Below are 12,580 nucleotides of genomic sequence, written 5' to 3'. Positions count from 1 at the left end.
TTTTCTTGTGAGTTTATTACTTTCATCTAATGTATCATGTAAAAATTGTACATAAAAATTATATTTTTGATTCTTGAATGTTTAATATTTTCTTATATAAAGATAGGATTAATAAATTTATTTGTAGTAGTAAATGAGTGGTCATAATATTTGTACATATCTCAAAGGGTTCATTATTTCACAAAAATCTTAATAATAATAAAACTATAAAAACTGCATTAACTCCGTTTATTATCACTAGATTTATATCTTATACTCCTTAAAGGAAATAGGCATCGAAATTTTGCTCGAATAATTTGAACCAATATACAGTGTCGTGCAAATCTCTAGTCAAAAATGTGATGGGAATTTTTAAATTTATTGTGGGATTTTCTAAAAATTCCGGCGCTACGTAATAACAATATTTTTTTCATAACGCTGCATTTAGATGTTTTTGTGCGGTCCCAACCCTATCTTGATTTTTCAATTAACTGTTTCCGTATTGGTTTTCCGATTTCTCCTTGAAGAATAAAAGGTATTCAATATAAATCTACACTGTACATGGAAATTTGCCTAATTTTTCTCATTTCTTATAGAAAGCCTATTATATTATCTATTCATAATAATGAAATGCACAATTGAACGTACTACGTATTTCATCGAGTATATCATACATCATATGGAGAAATCCAATGCTTCGATATGAAACAGCTTTCTCTTAATGCATACTCGAGAAATCAAAGTCAGACAGCAATTGAATAATCATTAGTTATCTGTCCCAATATATGATATACCCTTCCCAGAAAGATCTATTCGATAGAAATCATTCAGAAATTCATATTCTTTCAATTATAAATCAATTAGAACAATTATTTCGTTTATTCATCATTTATCATGATGAAAATTTTGTTAAATGTGGTATAGAGTAGTTAGTCATGAGAAGAAGAAGAATAGCATTCCATTAAACCATCCCTACATGCGCATCTCAAATGGCGCATTCACTACTTTCTATTCGTCAGAATATTAAGAGGTGATACTAGCAATTAGATATCGAAGAGAGGATACTTCGGTTATTGTGCTCCTGAAAGTTTCGCAAACAATAAAATTTCTACATTAGAAAATGTCTGAGAATATGGATATTGAAAAATTACATCAGTTAATTGTAATTAAGCAAAAACGAGCTAAACTACGGAAGGATACAAGAAAATCACTTCAAATTTCGGAATTGGAGAGAAAAATTTCAGAAGAAATGAAAAGAAAAGAGAAAAATGGCAAGATATGTATATCCGACTTGAAAAAGAAGAAATGTGATGAAACTAAGAAAACAAAAATGCTGCAAAGGAAATCAGAAAGTGCCATAATAGTGAAGAATGTTTTGGAAAAATTTATTAAAGGATATGCCGGCTTGAGAGCAACGCAATTAATTGTAGCTGAATTATGTAATTATACAGTGAATCGATCTACTCCAAGACATCGTAGTTTCATGCACACCATACCTGGAAGAGCTTCATTCGAAGGTTGTCAGGAAGAAGATGAAGAGATTGAAGATTTATTTCGAAGTGACTGAAGGAAATAATTTCCATGTAAAAATTGTACATAAATCATATCTTAATTTCTTGTGAGTTTATTACTTTCATCTAATGTATCATGTAAAAATTGTACATAAAAATTATATTTTTGATTCTTGAATGTTTAATATTTTCTTATATAAAGATAGGATTAATAAATTTATTTGTAGTAGTAAATGAGTGGTCATAATATTTGTACATATCTCAAAGGGTTCATTATTTCACAAAAATCTTAATAATAATAAAACTATAAAAACTGCATTAACTCCGTTTATTATCACTAGATTTATATCTTATACTCCTTAAAGGAAATAGGCATCGAAATTTTGCTCGAATAATTTGGACCAATATACAGTGTCTTGCAAATCTCTAGTCAAAAATGTGATGGGAATTCTAAATTTATTGTGGGATTCTCTAAAAATTCCGGCGCTACGTAATAACAATATTTTTTTCCTAACGCTGCATTTAGATGTTTTTGTGCGGTCCCAACCCTATCTTGATTTTTCAATTAACTGTTTCCTTATTGGTTTTCCGATTTCTCCTTGAAGAATAAAAGGTATTCAATATAAATCTACACTGTACATGGAAATTTGCCTAATTTTTCTCATTTCTTATAGAAAGCCTATTATATTATCTATTCATAATAATGAAATGCACAATTGAACGTACTACGTATTTCATCGAGTATATCATACATCATATGGAGAAATACAATGCTTCGATATGAAACAGCTTTCTCTTAATGCATTCTCGAGAAATCAAATTCAGACAGCAATTGAATAATTATTAGTTATCTGTCCCAATATATGATATACCCGTCCCGGAAAGATCCATTCCATAGAAATCATTCAGAAATTCATATTCTTTCAATTATAAATCAATTAAACAATTATTTCGTTTATTCATCATTTATCATGATGAAAATTTTGTTAAATGTGGTATAGAGTAGTAAGTCATGAGAAGAAGAAGAATAGCATTCCACTAAACCATCCCTACATGCGCATCACAAATGGCGCATTCACTACTTTCTATTCATCAGAATATTAAAAGGTGATACTAGCAATTAGATATCGAAGAGAGGATACTTCGGTTATTGTGCTCCTGAAAGTTTCGCAAACAATAAAATTTCTACATTAGAAAATGTCTGAGAATATGGATATTGAAAAATTACACCAGTTAATTGTAATTAAGCAAAAACGAGCTAAACTACGGAAGGATACAAGAAAATCACTTCAAATTTCGGAATTGGAGAGAAAAATTTCAGAAGAAATGAAAAGAAAAGAGAAAAATGGCGAGATATGTATATCCGACTTGAAAAAGAAGAAATGTGATGAAACTAAGAAAACAAAAATGCTGCAAAGGAAATTAGAAAGTGTCATAATAGTGAAGAATGTTTTGGAAAAATTTATTAAAGGATATGCCGGCTTGAGAGCAACGCAATTAATTGTAGCTGAATTATGTAATTATACAGTGAATCGATCTACTCCAAGACATCGCAGTTTCATGCACACCATACCTGGAAGAGCTTTATTCGAAGGTTGTCAGGAAGAAGATGAAGAGATTGAAGATTTATTTTTAAGTGACTGAAGGAAATAATTTCCATGTAAAAATTGTACATAAATCATATCTTATTTTCTTGTGAGTTTATTACTTTCATCTAATGTATCATGTAAAAATTGTACATAAAAATTATATTTTTGATTCTTGAATGTTTAATATTTTCTTATATAATGATAGGATTAATAAATTTATTTGTAGTAGTAAATGAGTGGTGATAATATTTGTACATATCTCAAAGGGTTCATTATTTCACAAAAATCTTAATAATAATAAAACTATAAAAACTGCATTAACTCCGTTTATTATCACTAGATTTATATCTTATACTCCTTAAAGGAAATAGGCATCGAAATTTTGCTCGAATAATTTGAACCAATATACAGTGTCTTGCAAATCTCTAGTCAAAAATGTGATGGGAATTCTAAATTTATTGTGGGATTTTCTAAAAATTCCGGCGCTACGTAATAACAATATTTTTTTCATAACGCTGCATTTAGATGTTTTTGTGCGGTCCCAACCCTATCTTGATTTTTCAATTAACTGTTTCCGTATTGGTTTTCCGATTTCTCCTTGAAGAATAAAAGGTATTCAATATAAATCTACACTGTACATGGAAATTTGCCTAATTTTTCTCATTTCTTATAGAAAGCCTATTATATTATCTATTCATAATAATGAAATGCACAATTGAACGTACTACGTATTTCATCGAGTATATCATACATCATATGGAGAAATCCAATGCTTCGATATGAAACAGCTTTCTCTTAATGCATACTCGAGAAATCAAATTCAGACAGCAATTGAATAATCATTAGTTATCTGTCCCAATATATGATATACCCTTCCCGGAAAGATCTATTCGATAGAAATCATTCAGAAATTCATATTCTTTCAATTATAAATCAATTAGAACAATTATTTCGTTTATTCATCATTTATCATGATGAAAATTTTGTTAAATGTGGTATAGAGTAGTTAGTCATGAGAAGAAGAAGAATAGCATTCCATTAAACCATCCCTACATGCGCATCTCAAATGGCGCATTCACTACTTTCTATTCGTCAGAATATTAAGAGGTGATACTAGCAATTAGATATCGAAGAGAGGATACTTCGGTTATTGTGCTCCTGAAAGTTTCGCAAACAATAAAATTTCTACATTAGAAAATGTCTGAGAATATGGATATTGAAAAATTACACCAGTTAATTGTAATTAAGCAAAAACGAGCTAAACTACGGAAGGATACAAGAAAATCACTTCAAATTTCGGAATTGGAGAGAAAAATTTCAGAAGAAATGAAAAGAAAAGAGAAAAATGGCGAGATATGTATATCCGACTTGAAAAAGAAGAAATGTGATGAAACTAAGAAAACAAAAATGCTGCAAAGGAAATTAGAAAGTGCCATAATAGTGAAGAATGTTTTGGAAAAATTTATTAAAGGATATGCCGGCTTGAGAGCAACGCAATTAATTCTAGCTGAATTATGTAATTATACAGTGAATCGATCTACTCCAAGACATCGCAGTTTCATGCACACCATACCTGGAAGAGCTTTATTCGAAGGTTGTCAGGAAGAAGATGAAGAGATTGAAGATTTATTTCGAAGTGACTGAAGGAAATAATTTCCATGTAAAAATTGTACATAAATCATATCTTATTTTCTTGTGAGTTTATTACTTTCATCTAATGTATCATGTAAAAATTGTACATAAAAATTATATTTTTGATTCTTGAATGTTTAATATTTTCTTATATAATGATAGGATTAATAAATTTATTTGTAGTAGTAAATGAGTGGTGATAATATTTGTACATATCTCAAAGGGTTCATTATTTCACAAAAATCTTAATAATAATAAAACTATAAAAACTGCATTAACTCCGTTTATTATCACTAGATTTATATCTTATACTCCTTAAAGGAAATAGGCATCGAAATTTTGCTCGAATAATTTGAACCAATATACAGTGTCTTGCAAATCTCTAGTCAAAAATGTGATGGGAATTCTAAATTTATTGTGGGATTCTCTAAAAATTCCGGCGCTACGTAATAACAATATTTTTTTCCTAACGCTGCATTTAGATGTTTTTGTGCGGTCCCAACCCTATCTTGATTTTTCAATTAACTGTTTCCTTATTGGTTTTCCGATTTCTCCTTGAAGAATAAAAGGTATTCAACATAAATCTACACTGTACATGGAAATTTGCCTAATTTTTCTCATTTCTTATAGAAAGCCTATTATATTATCTATTCATAATAATGAAATGCACAATTGAACGTACTACGTATTTCATCGAGTATATCATACATCATATTATGGAGAAATACAATGCTTCGATATGAAACAGCTTTCTCTTAATGCATACTCGAGAAATCAAATTCAGACAGCAATTGAATAATTATTAGTTATCTGTCCCAATATATGATATACCCGTCCCGGAAAGATCCATTCCATAGAAATCATTCAGAAATTCATATTCTTTCAATTATAAATCAATTAAACAATTATTTCGTTTATTCATCATTTATCATGATGAAAATTTTGTTAAATGTGGTATAGAGTAGTAAGTCATGAGAAGAAGAAGAATAGCATTCCACTAAACCATCCCTACATGCGCATCACAAATGGCGCATTCACTACTTTCTATTCATCAGAATATTAAAAGGTGATACTAGCAATTAGATATCGAAGAGAGGATACTTCGGTTATTGTGCTCCTGAAAGTTTCGCAAACAATAAAATTTCTACATTAGAAAATGTCTGAGAATATGGATATTGAAAAATTACACCAGTTAATTGTAATTAAGCAAAAACGAGCTAAACTACGGAAGGATACAAGAAAATCACTTCAAATTTCGGAATTGGAGAGAAAAATTTCAGAAGAAATGAAAAGAAAAGAGAAAAATGGCGAGATATGTATATCCGACTTGAAAAAGAAGAAATGTGATGAAACTAAGAAAACAAAAATGCTGCAAAGGAAATTAGAAAGTGCCATAATAGTGAAGAATGTTTTGGAAAAATTTATTAAAGGATATGCCGGCTTGAGAGCAACGCAATTAATTGTAGCTGAATTATGTAATTATACAGTGAATCGATCTACTCCAAGACATCGCAGTTTCATGCACACCATACCTGGAAGAGCTTTATTCGAAGGTTGTCAGGAAGAAGATGAAGAGATTGAAGATTTATTTTTAAGTGACTGAAGGAAATAATTTCCATGTAAAAATTGTACATAAATCATATCTTATTTTCTTGTGAGTTTATTACTTTCATCTAATGTATCATGTAAAAATTGTACATAAAAATTATATTTTTGATTCTTGAATGTTTAATATTTTCTTATATAATGATAGGATTAATAAATTTATTTGTAGTAGTAAATGAGTGGTGATAATATTTGTACATATCTCAAAGGGTTCATTATTTCACAAAAATCTTAATAATAATAAAACTATAAAAACTGCATTAACTCCGTTTATTATCACTAGATTTATATCTTATACTCCTTAAAGGAAATAGGCATCGAAATTTTGCTCGAATAATTTGAACCAATATACAGTGTCTTGCAAATCTCTAGTCAAAAATGTGATGGGAATTCTAAATTTATTGTGGGATTTTCTAAAAATTCCGGCGCTACGTAATAACAATATTTTTTTCATAACGCTGCATTTAGATGTTTTTGTGCGGTCCCAACCCTATCTTGATTTTTCAATTAACTGTTTCCGTATTGGTTTTCCGATTTCTCCTTGAAGAATAAAAGGTATTCAATATAAATCTACACTGTACATGGAAATTTGCCTAATTTTTCTCATTTCTTATAGAAAGCCTATTATATTATCTATTCATAATAATGAAATGCACAATTGAACGTACTACGTATTTCATCGAGTATATCATACATCATATGGAGAAATCCAATGCTTCGATATGAAACAGCTTTCTCTTAATGCATACTCGAGAAATCAAAGTCAGACAGCAATTGAATAATCATTAGTTATCTGTCCCAATATATGATATACCCTTCCCGGAAAGATCTATTCGATAGAAATCATTCAGAAATTCATATTCTTTCAATTATAAATCAATTAGAACAATTATTTCGTTTATTCGTCATTTATCATGATGAAAATTTTGTTAAATGTGGTATAGAGTAGTTAGTCATGAGAAGAAGAAGAATAGCATTCCATTAAACCATCCCTACATGCGCATCTCAAATGGCGCATTCACTACTTTCTATTCGTCAGAATATTAAGAGGTGATACTAGCAATTAGATATCGAAGAGAGGATACTTCGGTTATTGTGCTCCTGAAAGTTTCGCAAACAATAAAATTTCTACATTAGAAAATGTCTGAGAATATGGATATTGAAAAATTACACCAGTTAATTGTAATTAAGCAAAAACGAGCTAAACTACGGAAGGATACAAGAAAATCACTTCAAATTTCGGAATTGGAGAGAAAAATTTCAGAAGAAATGAAAAGAAAAGAGAAAAATGGCGAGATATGTATATCCGACTTGAAAAAGAAGAAATGTGATGAAACTAAGAAAACAAAAATGCTGCAAAGGAAATTAGAAAGTGCCATAATAGTGAAGAATGTTTTGGAAAAATTTATTAAAGGATATGCCGGCTTGAGAGCAACGCAATTAATTCTAGCTGAATAATGTAATTATACAATGAATCGATCTACTCCAAGACATCGCAGTTTCATGCACACCATACCTGGAAGAGCTTTATTCGAAGGTTGTCAGGAAGAAGATGAAGAGATTGAAGATTTATTTTGAAGTGACTGAAGGAAATAATTTCCATGTAAAAATTGTACATAAATCATATCTTATTGTCTTGTGAGTTTATTACTCTCATCTCATGTATTATGTAAAAAATGTACATAAAAATTATATTTTTGATTTTTGAATGTTTAATATTTTCTTATATAATGATAGGATTAATAAATTTATTTGTAGTAGTAGTAAATGAGTGGTCATCCATATTTGTACATATCTCAAAGGGTTCATTATTTCACAAAAATCTTAATAATAATAAAACTATAAAAACTGCATTAACTCCGTTTATCATTACTAGATTTATATCTTACACTCCTTAAAGGAAATAAGCATCGAAATTTTGCTCGAATAATTTGAACCAATATACAGTGTCTTGCAAATCTCTAGTCAAAAATGTGATGGGAATTCTAAATTTATTGTGGGATTCTTTAAAAATTCCGGCGCTACGTAATAACAATATTTTTTTCCTAACGCTGCATTTAGATGTTTTTGTGCGGTCCTAACCCTATCTTGATTTTTCAATTAACTGTTTCCTTATTGGTTTTCCGATTTCTCTTAGAAGAATAAAAGGTATTCAATATAAATCTACACTGTACATGGAAATTTGCCTAATTTTTCTCATTTCTTATAGAAAGCCTATTATATTATCTATTCATAATAATGAAATGCACAATTGAACGTACTACGTATTTCATCGAGTATATCATACATCATATGGAGAAATACAATGCTTCGATATGAAACAGCTTTCTCTTAATGCATACTCGAGAAATCAAATTCAGACAACAATTGAATAATTATTAGTTATCTGTCCCAATATATGATATACCCGTCCCGGAAAGATCCATTCCATAGAAATCATTCAGAAATTCATATTCTTTCAATTATAAATCAATTAGAACAATTATTTCGTTTATTCATCATTTATCATGATGAAAATTTTGTTAAATGTGGTATAGAGTAGTAAGTCATGAGAAGAAGAAGAATAGCATTCCACTAAACCATCCCTACCTGCGCATCTCAAATGGCGCATTCACTACTTTCTATTCATCAGAATATTAAAAGGTGATACTAGCAATTAGATATCGAAGAGAGGATACTTCGGTTATTTTGCTCCTGGAAGTTTCGCAAACAATAAAATTTCTACATTAGAAAATGTCTGAGAATATGGATATTGAAAAATTACACCAGTTAATTGTAATTAAGCAAAAACGAGCTAAACTACGGAAGGATACAAGAAAATCACTTCAAATTTCGGAATTGGAGAGAAAAATTTCAGAAGAAATGAAAAGAAAAGAGAAAAATGGCGAGATATGTATATCCGACTTGAAAAAGAAGAAATGTGATGAAACTAAGAAAACAAAAATGCTGCAAAGGAAATTAGAAAGTGCCATAATAGTGAAGAATGTTTTGGAAAAATTTATTAAAGGATATGCCGGCTTGAGAGCAACGCAATTAATTGTAGCTGAATTATGTAATTATACAGTGAATCGATCTACTCCAAGACATCGCAGTTTCATGCACACCATACCTGGAAGAGCTTTATTCGAAGGTTGTCAGGAAGAAGATGAAGAGATTGAAGATTTATTTTTAAGTGACTGAAGGAAATAATTTCCATGTAAAAATTGTACATAAATCATATCTTATTTTCTTGTGAGTTTATTACTTTCATCTAATGTATCATGTAAAAATTGTACATAAAAATTATATTTTTGATTCTTGAATGTTTAATATTTTCTTATATAATGATAGGATTAATAAATTTATTTGTAGTAGTAAATGAGTGGTCATAATATTTGTACATATCTCAAAGGGTTCATTATTTCACAAAAATCTTAATAATAATAAAACTATAAAAACTGCATTAACTCCGTTTATTATCACTAGATTTATATCTTATACTCCTTAAAGGAAATAAGCATCGAAATTTTGCTCGAATAATTTGAACCAATATACAGTGTCGTGCAAATCTCTAGTCAAAAATGTGATCGGAATTTTTAAATTTATTGTGGGATTTTCTGAAAATTCCGGCGCTACGTAATAACAATATTTTTTTCATAACGCTGCATTTAGATGTTTTTGTGCGGTCCCAACCCTATCTTGATTTTTCAATTAACTGTTTCCGTATTGGTTTTCCGATTTCTCCTTGAAGAATAAAAGGTATTCAATAAAAATCTACACTGTACATGGAAATTTGCCTTATTTTTCTCATTTCTTATAGAAAGCCTATTATATTATCTATTCATAATAATGAAATGCACAATTGAACGTACTACGTATTTCATCGAGTATATCATACATCATATGGAGAAATCCAATGCTTCGATATGAAACAGCTTTCTCTTAATGCATACTCGAGAAATCAAATTCAGACAGCAATTGAATAATTATTAGTTATCTGTCCCAATATATGATATACCCTTCCCGGAAAGATCTATTCGATAGAAATCATTCAGAAATTCATATTCTTTCAATTATAAATCAATTAGAACAATTATTTCGTTTATTCATCATTTATCATGATGAAAATTTTGTTAAATGTGGTATAGAGTAGTTAGTCATGAGAAGAAGAAGAATAGCATTCCATTAAACCATCCCTACATGCTCATCTCAAATGGCGCATTCACTACTTTCTATTCGTCAGAATATTAAGAGGTGATACTAGCAATTAGATATCGAACAGAGGATACTTCGGTTATTGTGCTCCTGAAAGTTTCGCAAACAATAAAATTTCTACATTAGAAAATGTCTGAGAATATGGATATTGAAAAATTACACCAGTTAATTGTAATTAAGCAAAAACGAGCTAAACTACGGAAGGATACAAGAAAATCACTTCAAATTTCGGAATTGGAGAGAAAAATTTCAGAAGAAATGAAAAGAAAAGAGAAAAATGGCGAGATATGTATATCCGACTTGAAAAAGAAGAAATGTGATGAAACTAAGAAAACAAAAATGCTGCAAAGGAAATTAGAAAGTGCCATAATAGTGAAGAATGTTTTGGAAAAATTTATTAAAGGATATGCCGGCTTGAGAGCAACGCAATTAATTGTAGCTGAATTATGTAATTATACAGTGAATCGATCTACTCCAAGACATCGCAGTTTCATGCACACCATACCTGGAAGAGCTTTATTCGAAGGTTGTCAGGAAGAAGATGAAGAGATTGAAGATTTATTTTGAAGTGACTGAAGGAAATAATTTCCATGTAAAAATTGTACATAAATCATATCTTATTGTCTTGTGAGTTTATTACTCTCATCTCATGTATTATGTAAAAATTGTACATAAAAATTATATTTTTGATTTTTGAATGTTTAATATTTTCTTATATAATGATAGGATTAATAAATTTATTTGTAGTAGTAGTAAATGAGTGGTCATCCATATTTGTACATATCTCAGAGGGTTCATTATTTCACAAAAATCTCAATAATAATAAAACTATAAAAACTGCATTAACTCCGTTTATTATTACTAGATTTATATCTTACACTCCTTAAAGGAAATAAGCATCGAAATTTTGCTCGAATAATTTGGACCAATATACAGTGTCTTGCAAATCTCTAGTCAAAAATGTGATGGGAATTCTAAATTTATTGTGGGATTCTCTAAAAATTCCGGCGCTACGTAATAACAATATTTTTTTCCTAACGCTGCATTTAGATGTTTTTGTGCGGTCCCAACCCCATCTTGATTTTTCAATTAACTGTTTCCTTATTGGTTTTCCGATTTCTCCTTGAAGAATAAAAGGTATTCAATATAAATCTACACTGTACATGGAAATTTGCCTAATTTTTCTCATTTCTTATAGAAAGCCTATTATATTATCTATTCATAATAATGAAATGCACAATTGAACGTACTACGTATTTCATCGAGTATATCATACATCATATGGAGAAATACAATGCTTCGATATGAAACAGCTTTCTCTTAATGCATACTCGAGAAATCAAATTCAGACAGCAATTGAATAATTATTAGTTATCTGTCCCAATATATGATATACCCGTCCCGGAAAGATCCATTCCATAGAAATCATTCAGAAATTCATATTCTTTCAATTATAAATCAATTAAACAATTATTTCGTTTATTCATCATTTATCATGATGAAAATTTTGTTAAATGTGGTATAGAGTAGTAAGTCATGAGAAGAAGAAGAATAGCATTCCACTAAACCATCCCTACATGCGCATCACAAATGGCGCATTCACTACTTTCTATTCATCAGAATATTAAAAGGTGATACTAGCAATTAGATATCGAAGAGAGGATACTTCGTTTATTGTGCTCCTGAAAGTTTCGCAAACAATAAAATTTCTACATTAGAAAATGTCTGAGAATATGGATATTGAAAAATTACACCAGTTAATTGTAATTAAGCAAAAACGAGCTGAACTACGGAAGGATACAAGAAAATCACTTCAAATTTCGGAATTGGAGAGAAAAATTTCAGAAGAAATGAAAAGAAAAGAGAAAAATGGCGAGATATGTATATCCGACTTGAAAAAGAAGAAATGTGATGAAACTAAGAAAACAAAAATGCTGCAAAGGAAATTAGAAAGTGCCATAATAGTGAAGAATGTTTTGGAAAAATTTATTAAAGGATATGCCGGCTTGAGAGCAACGCAATTAATTGTAGCTGAATTATGTAATTATACAGTGAATCGATCTACTCCAA

Source organism: Harmonia axyridis, chromosome 4 (assembly GCF_914767665.1).
Source record: "Harmonia axyridis chromosome 4, icHarAxyr1.1, whole genome shotgun sequence".
NCBI lineage: Eukaryota > Metazoa > Arthropoda > Insecta > Coleoptera > Coccinellidae > Harmonia > Harmonia axyridis.
The sequence above is the reverse complement of the archived record's forward strand: the minus strand, read 5'-3'. Positions refer to the sequence as shown.